The sequence below is a fragment of the Cibotium barometz genome, chromosome 51 (assembly GCF_041138505.1).
Source record: "Cibotium barometz isolate CiBa-2024 chromosome 51, ASM4113850v1, whole genome shotgun sequence".
NCBI classification, from domain to species: Eukaryota; Viridiplantae; Streptophyta; class Polypodiopsida; order Cyatheales; family Cibotiaceae; genus Cibotium; species Cibotium barometz.
The window spans coordinates 32,488,827-32,497,450 of record NC_141096.1 but is presented as its reverse complement, the minus strand read 5'-3'; the positions used below and the strand labels follow the sequence as shown (position 1 = coordinate 32,497,450).

The 8,624-nt window shown below is 38.0% G+C and overlaps 1 long non-coding RNA gene across 1 annotated transcript; it reads left to right on the top strand.

Annotated features, from left to right (window-relative positions):
* Positions 1–4,102: 4,102 nt before the first annotated feature.
* LOC147609547 (uncharacterized) lies at positions 4,103–4,974 on the top strand. Its single transcript, XR_015264229.1, has 3 exons — positions 4,103–4,347; positions 4,431–4,507; positions 4,606–4,974. It is a non-coding gene; the product is annotated as an uncharacterized LOC147609547 (long non-coding RNA).
* Positions 4,975–8,624: the final 3,650 nt, after the last annotated feature.

Below are 8,624 nucleotides of genomic sequence, written 5' to 3'. Positions count from 1 at the left end.
GGGTTACAGGTCTATATCAGCCTTTTTCTCCCTACTGGCATTGAGTAGATTTAGCAGAAATTGGCCTTGACGATTTGCTCGTGATGTTACAGCATGCATTTCATGTTTAGACATTAGGCTTTTGCATAATTTAAGTTTCTAGTTCATAGCAATCAAAGGGGAGCGTCCTGCTACCTCCAATGAAGCTTTTGATTCTGCCCCTTATTAGCAAATTATCGGATGCCTTATTACATATGCAGTACCCATCTTGAAACTGGGTATGGAGTGTCACAGTTGAGAAGATTTCAACACTGCCCCAAATTTGGCATTGGCACAAAGTGAAGCAAAAATGTGTTTTCTTTATGCTTGTTGCCTCTACTAACAACAACTATTGGGCATGATGTTCTGACACTAAGGTGTCCAACAGTGGTAGTTGTTTCCGACAATAGTAGCCACTTCAGGTTGTGAAGCTGAGTACAATGTAGCATTCACAGCTATTGTGGAATGTGTTTTCTTTATGCTTGTTGCCTCTACTAACAACTATTGGGCATGATGTTCTGACACTAAGGTGTCCAACAGTGGTAGTTGTTTCCGACAATAGTAGCCACTTCAGGTTGTGAAGCTGCGTACAATGTAGCATTCACAGCTATTGTGGAATGTGTATGGCTCTGCCGTCTATCAGCATATCTTGGTATTAGATAGCTATCTTCTACCAACATTTTTTTTTCATTGACAGTCAGAGCGCATATGTAATCGCACAAACATAGCTCATTGAGGTGCATTATTGTTATGTCACGAAAGGCTCCATATGCAAGAGAGATTTCCTTGACCTATGTGCATTATTGTTATGTCACGAAAGGCTCCATATGCAAGAGAGATTTCCTTGACCTATGTGCCTACACAGGCCAATGTAGCAGATGGACTTACCAAAACTCTTTTTAGGGTAGTCTGCTACACACTATACACATTCACACCATTCACTTTAGGGGGGTTTGTTAGCCTAGTTAGCCTACAATTCTCTAGTTTAAATAGCCCTACACACGGGAACTTTTTACCTTGTGTTAGTGTTAGCAGGGGTTTTACCTTGTGTTAGCAGGGGTTTTTTCCCCATGTGAAGACACTCTTGTGTATTAGCCACACAGCCCTAGTGCTAGGGCTTCTATTAGTACACTTGTATTCCACTCATTTCTTATCATCATCATTATTGAGTACTTTCCAGCATCAAGCTTCATCTCTCTTGCTCTCTTAGACTGTGTGTGCGTGTCTCGTGCGTGTGTTTGTGTGAGTGTGCAAAGCATCTTCTCCCTCATCCAACGTTCCCTTCTTGTCTTTCTCTCTTCTTCCCTTTTTTGTTGTAGTGGGCCTCCTCTTCCCTTATCTTTCTCTCTTCTTTCCTTCCTCCTTTGTTTCCTTGACCTCTTTTTCCACCCTTTTTACCTCATTTTCCCTTTTGTATGGCCCTCATAATTTCACTCCATTTTTTTTTATAGTGAACCCACTCTTCCCTTCTTGTTTTTCTCTCTTTTCCCTTTTTTTATAGTGGACCCCCTCTTTCCTTTTTACCTTTCTCTCTTCTTTCCTTCCTCCTTTGTTTTTTCCAATACCTCTCCTCTTTCATTCCTCCATTTTTTCCATGACCTCTCTCTCTCTCTCTCTCTCTCTCTCTCTCTCTCTCTCTCTCTCTCTCTCTCTCTCTCTCTCTCTCTCTCTCTCTCTCTCTCTAAATGATGGATAAATATTGTCATGCCACCTTAGTTGAAATCTAAGTACTATGATAGGTTATATCTTGCACTTATCGAGCACTCATAATCTTGTAGTAGCTAAGAAAACGGGCAAAAATTAATACTTAAATAAAAGAGTGAATTTTTTTTTGGAATACAAAAGAGAGGACCTTAAGAGAATTATTTAAGAATTGATGAGGAAGAAGAAAAAGTGGGGCCTTCAAGAATTAATTCTTAAATAAAAGAGTGAATGTTTATATTTTGGAATTCAAAGAGAGGACCTTGTAGGGAAAGAGAATTATTTAAGTGTTGATGAGGAAGAGCCTTAAAAAAAACGTTTTACAAATGATGTGGGAAAGTCAATAATGTTAAAACCATGAGCGCAAAAAAGAACCACATTCTTTCTTTCTTTTAAATTAAGTTGATTTAGAGTTGCATGAAAATCCATAAACTTGTGATTTGAAAAAGTAGTGTACATAGTTGTCCTAGAATACACACACCAAAGCTCCATCATATCTTGAAGCATGTAATACAAAAGTGATTCATTGTTCCAATATTGCTAGTCCTTAATTGTTGGTGGTATGTTCTCACATCAAAGTATTTAGGCTTTAAAGATTAAAGTATTCTATCCAGCATCTAAATGAGGTTGCATCTCATAGTTGGAAAACTATCTAGTTATTTCTAGGAGCTCTATTGCATAGGGTGGCATACGTAAAGGGCCCAAAACAAATCAGTGTGTTTGTGCTGGATATAGATGGTCCACCCTCATATTGTATTATCCAAGCACACCCATGCTAGCTCATGTTTGTGCACCCCCCACTGATGATGAGGAGTAGCCATGGTTGAGCAGTGCGAGCCTCTGTATTCATAGGGGAAGGTGGTTTAAGAGGATAGATTGTTTAGAGACAGCTTGGATTATATTTGGCATAGTGCCAAATGGGCTACATGCTACACTCGACCGTTATCTCATGATGCTCTACACATGGAGTAAGTAGACTTTACTCTTGAGGGGCCCAAATAGGGCCCATGATAAGCCCGGATTTTCGTGTGGGAGGTAGAGATATTGTTGAGGATTTTTTGGTACATCTTTCTAAGCCTAGTCTACATCACAGACGGTGGATCCGACTATGATCGCAGACCTACATGATCATGTCATGGTCATCCTGCATACATAGGAGGCCTATAAAGATACACGGTCAACCCTTTCTCCATACAATTTATCAATCATCATTGTTACTCCCTAGCTTCTAGTAACGTACAACCTCCATCTTAGTAGTTCCAAATTAGCCACCATCATCGAAGCTCCCTTCATAGGAGCACACAGGTGTGGGCTTTACCATCTATTGTATCACTTTAGCAATACAATATTCTTCTCTATCTATGTTATTGTAGAATTTGCATTTTAAGGTTTTAATGTATTGTCAAAGATCCTATTTCTTATGATTGTTCTCTTATATACACCACATGTTGTATCCTGCTATATTGTATTAGAGCTTCGGTTCAGTACAAAGCTCCTTTTTGCTAATTGGTGTCTAGTAGTCCTAAACAGTCCCTTAGAGAAATGCCATCTTCTACAAGACCTCACCCACCACCATTCAATACTGATGAAAAGCTTACTAACACTAATTATCCTCTGTAGAAGTTCAAACTTAAGGCTATTGATCTCTCGGACACTATCATTGGTGTTGATGTTCACTTGCCACAAAAGATGCAAACGGTAACCCTATATCACTTGTTGTTTACCTTGTCCAAAGCTGAGAGATGAAGTGAGTTTACTCCCTAGCTTCTATTAGCATACGAACTCCATCTTAGCAGTTCTAGATCAGCATCGAAACTCCCTTAACAGGAGTACACGAGTGTGGGGGAGGGGGCTTTGCCATCTATTAAATCAGTTTAGTAATACAGTATTCTTCTCTATCTCTATTATTGTGCAATTTGAGTTTTAAGGTTTTATGGAGTGGTAGCGGCCATGCCTCTCTACTAGGAGATACTAGGAGGTATTGGGCTCAAATCTGACCTTGTGGCATCTATACTTAACTTTCAATTTGGTAATTAAAAAAAGTGGGCTGTGTTGCATCTTATTCATCAACATTGTAACTGCCTCTTGATCAACTTTGTAGGTGCCTCTTAATCAACACAGAATAGGGGTACGTTAAATTATAGCAGCAGCAGGGGCTAACTGGTTGTATGATAAAGGGGTCGAAACATTTACATAGGAAACAAGAGTTCCATAAGATGACGAGAGGAGGGGAAAGTTTGCGTGTGCATTTTGGTTAATGCGTCTTCGAAGAAGACGCGTACAAAACGTGAACACGTCTCTTTGAAATGACGCTCGACCTTCCTATGACAGGAAGAAGCCCCCTCCCTCCCTCCCTCTCTCTCTCTCTCTCGTTCATAACCGCGGGCTGATTTCTGTTGGTGTGGAAAAATCAGTGGGAGCTTACGCGGCTCTGCCGTTACTTGCTTAAATGCCAAGGAAGCTTTGGCTTTTGTAAGCTCAGTACATACATTAGGTTAAGCCTGACTCGAAATCCTCAAAAGCTAATCATGGCCTCTTCTGCAACCCTCCATCAACGTAGCTTCTTGGCCTCTCTGTGCATTGCCCTCCTCCTTGCTTGCCCCTCACGAGCTCGTCTCTTGCCGACCGGTAACTTCCCTCCCCCTCATCAAAGCTTCTCACTATCTTGTTGAATATTTATTGCTGCTAACCCCCCTGCCAACCACATGCAGACCTACAAACCTTGCGCTTCCCGACGCCGACAAGCCTGCACAACCAGAACTCCAATCGTCCGATCCGAGATCAAGAGGTACTTTGCTTCAATCAAAACTCGTTATATAATAGAAAAAACAGGCGTAGTTTTTGGTTGATTTGGTGAATTAATGGTGATGGCGGTGGGCATTGTAGGAGGCTGCATCTCATGGAAAACAATCACAAATTAGCGCAGGTGCTGGAGCTGTGGATGGAGGAGAATGCAAGGGAGAAACCTGCAGGAGATTAGATAAAGTCTGTGCGGACTACTGTGGATGACGTTTCTATTTGTCTGTCCTCCACCTATGAAAAATTCATTCACATATACGCTCATCAACAACCCTCATCATATATACCTACACCACACATCATATATGCCTACACCAGAAGAAGTTAGACTTGTGAACACTCATCATTCTTTCCTTGTATTCTTTTCTCCCTCCAAGAGGTTTCTTGATTGCACCACGATCAACCTTTTGGTTTTTACTTGTATTTTTTATGGTGCAAATGAAATCACATTAACACTTTTTAAGGTTTTAAAAAAAAACCCCAAAAGCATGTGTAATGAGCGTCCAAAATTAGTCGTGTATCCAAAGGGCTCAAGGAGTTTGTACACCTTAGGTAAGCAACATTGACTATTTTTTGTTGCTTTTTTTTGTTTGGGGGGGGGTGTGGGGCAGTGTTCGAAAAAAATAATTTTGCCAAAAAGTTAAAAACCTTCATTAGAAATTTGGGAAATTATTAATTGAAGAATTTCTCAAATTTTGGAGGTTTTCCTTCTAAAATTTCCCAAATTTTGCAGGTTTTTGTACCTTTAAGTTAAAAATTTGTTGGTAATTTTCAGAAGTTGCAGGTGCAAATTACACTAAACTCGGGTTTTTTTCGAACACTGGTGTGGGGGGATCCTCTCAACCCATGATGGGAGTTTGATTAGTCCGACCCTTCCCTCTCACTCTCTTGGAAAGGGGTGAAAGGGGTTTCTCCTTCTCCAAAAAAACCATTGCATAATCATTTTCTTCTCATACTTTCCACTTTCACACGTGTAAAGACCTTTAGCTACCGACTATAGTTTCAAGCTTTTTTCCATGATGAAACATGCTACCTTACACATTCTATGATTTACATTTTGGAGATTTGTTCTTTTGTAGCACATCAACATCAATAAATGGCAATAACTTTGTGATGTCTTCTAGATATCACATAACACGTCAACATCAATAAATGGAAGTTACTTCATGATGCCTTCTACATATCTCCATCACATGAAGGAATTCCAAATTAAAATTGTGATGATGAGATTTCCTATGTCTCATATATACGTTTTCTCAAAGTAATACCTACAAGATGCTCACTTCTAAACATATAAGTCCAAACTAGCCACATACTTGCATCAATTTCATGGGGGAAAATTCAAAATATAGGTGTGGAATGCTTATGATTAGCTCCTTTTGTCCCTCCAGTGTGCAAGTATTTGGGGGGCTTAATCATATAGGTTGCATTCTTGTTGCATGTGTAAAGACCTTTAGCTACCAACTATTGGGGGGCTTAATCATTTAGGTTGCATTATTGTTGCAGGTGTAAAGACCTTTAGCTACCAACTATTGTTGCAAGCTTTTTTCCTTGATGAAATGTGCTACCTCACACATTTTATGATTTGCATTCTAGAGATTTGTTCTTTTGTAGCACATCAACATCAATAAATGGAAATAACTTTATGATGTCTTCTAGATATCACATAAGGGAATTCTACATTGAAATTGTGATGAAGAGATTTCTTATGTCTCATATATATCATAGTTTGTCATTAAAAGTGCATCTTCTCAAATCTCAAAGTAACACCTAGAAGATGCTCACTTCTAAACATATATATGTGTCCAAATCTACCACCTACTTCCATCAATTCATGGTGAAAGACTTAATAATTCAAAATATAGACGTGGAATGCTTGGGTCCTTTTGTCCTTGTAGTGTGCAAGTGTTTGGGGGCTAAATCATATATTGCATGAGAGTTAAATGTAAGGGCATTTTTACTTTGATGGAATTTTTAATAAGAAAAGAGAATGAGATAAGAAATAATTTTTAAACTTTAATTAAAGAGGTGTCTTTAATTAAAGAGGTGTCTTTAAAAATGAAAATCCATTAGAACATGAAGAAGGGAAGATGTGACTGGCGAGAGGGGGAGGGGTTTGTCATTCATAATGCAAAACCGCTTGAGTTTTTAAAGGTGTAGGAGAAGTATATAAACACAAATAAGTATTTAAATTCAAAAAGAAGTAGGGATTGTATAATAAATATCTTTATAAGTCTAAAATTTATAAAAGATGTGGTTTTAATAGTTTATTCCTTAAAAATGAGGTAGGGATTGTATAATAAATTTATCTTTATAAGTCTCAAATTTATAGAAGATGTGTTTTTAAAAGTTTATTCCATAACAATGGAGATTTATAAGTAAACATTCACGCACAAGGTTTCCATATAATGCAAAACCCCTTGACTTATATGCCACTACTATCGTCACCCTTGAGGTAGTCCCAAAGTAGATAAAGTTTTAAAAGTGGATGGGAACAAGGAAATGGGTAAGACGTGTGTGCTCTTAAAATTTGTAAGAAATCTCAAAAGAAATAGAAAAAAAAATTCCCCTTCTTTTATAGAGGTGTAGGAAGTATATAAACTCAAAATACTTTTTTTCTTCCTTTTATAGAGGCATAGGAAGTATATGAACTCAAATGAGTTTTTAAATTCAAAATGCAATAGAGATTGTGTAATAAATATCTATATAAGCCTCAAATTTATTGAATATGTGTTTTAAAAAAGTCAATTTCATAAGAAATGGAGATTTAAAAAAAACATTCACACACAAGGTTTTCATATTGCAAAACCACTTGAGTGTATGCCATCAATGTAGTCACTCTTGAGGTATTTGAGGTAGTCTTAAAGAAGATAAAAATTTAAAAGTTGATGGGCAAAACAAAAGGGAAGAAAACTGGCAAGTCTCTTCATATAAACTTTATGGTTGTAAGCCACATGTAAAAACAATATAAATACTTCATTTACATCAAGAAGATTAAAAATGTATAACTTAAAACTTTACTTACTTCTATAGCTCCAAGACATTTCATAAAGTGATATCTCCTTTGAAATGACACCCGATAAGATAGAAACTAGCAGTGTATGATCCTTCACTCCTTGAACTACTCACCATAGATTAAGCTTCATGTCTTCCATAAGGTCTTCAATTGATGTATCCCCCTTCTTAACACAGGCTTACCAGAACTTTTAGCTAAGCCACTGATTCATTTAACCTTTTAGAGGTCTTCTACTCTTTTAAAGCTTTATTCTCCCACATTGAAAAGATTTATTCTAAAGATCCCAAATCTATCATGTATGAAAGGTAATTTGAAATAGAGGATCATACTTTCTAATTCCATATAAGAGATCCTGTTTATCCTTAAGAATCCTAACCTCCAAAATACATCATCTTCTTAATATGCCATCAACCTTCTAGAATCATGCCACATATTCCTCAAACTTATGGTAAAAGACCTAATTCTCTCAACCTAAGACATCTTTGCATGGTAGCCATTATCATTATTATGATCCCACACAAAAAATTTTACCTCTTCAACTGTGAGAGCACCATAAATTTTAAATCTCTACAGTATAAGTTATAGTAAGGACGTTGTGGATTTTCCTTTAATAAATCTCTCCTAGCGTAAGCAGAGTATGTTGCCATATATATAGGCAGTGATGTGTGTGAACACACTTAGGACCGCCGGGGCACTTTTTCCCTCCTTAGGAGCTTTTTTCCCCTGGCTTGTATATACGCCCATCATTCTAGGACTAACTTATCTTTGTACATTGACACAATCTAATACACTATGTGTTGTGTGCATTCTTGCTTCTTCTTCTCCAAGCTTTGTGTGCTTTCCTGCAACCCTAATTCCAATAATTAGTATTAGAGCAGGCATCGGTTCCCAGGGCTACGCGGCTAGCACCCTCCGACTCACATTCTCCGATTGAGGTGAGCTTTCACAAGCGCTTGATCCCTATACTTTGCAGATAAGTCCGTAGGCCTTTGCGTTCTCAGAAATTGCATCTGAGGTCGTTTTGGGCTCCGTTTTTGCATTACAAGTTTTGTACAGGTGTTTTCGTCATTTTGTGCAGAAATTTTGATAG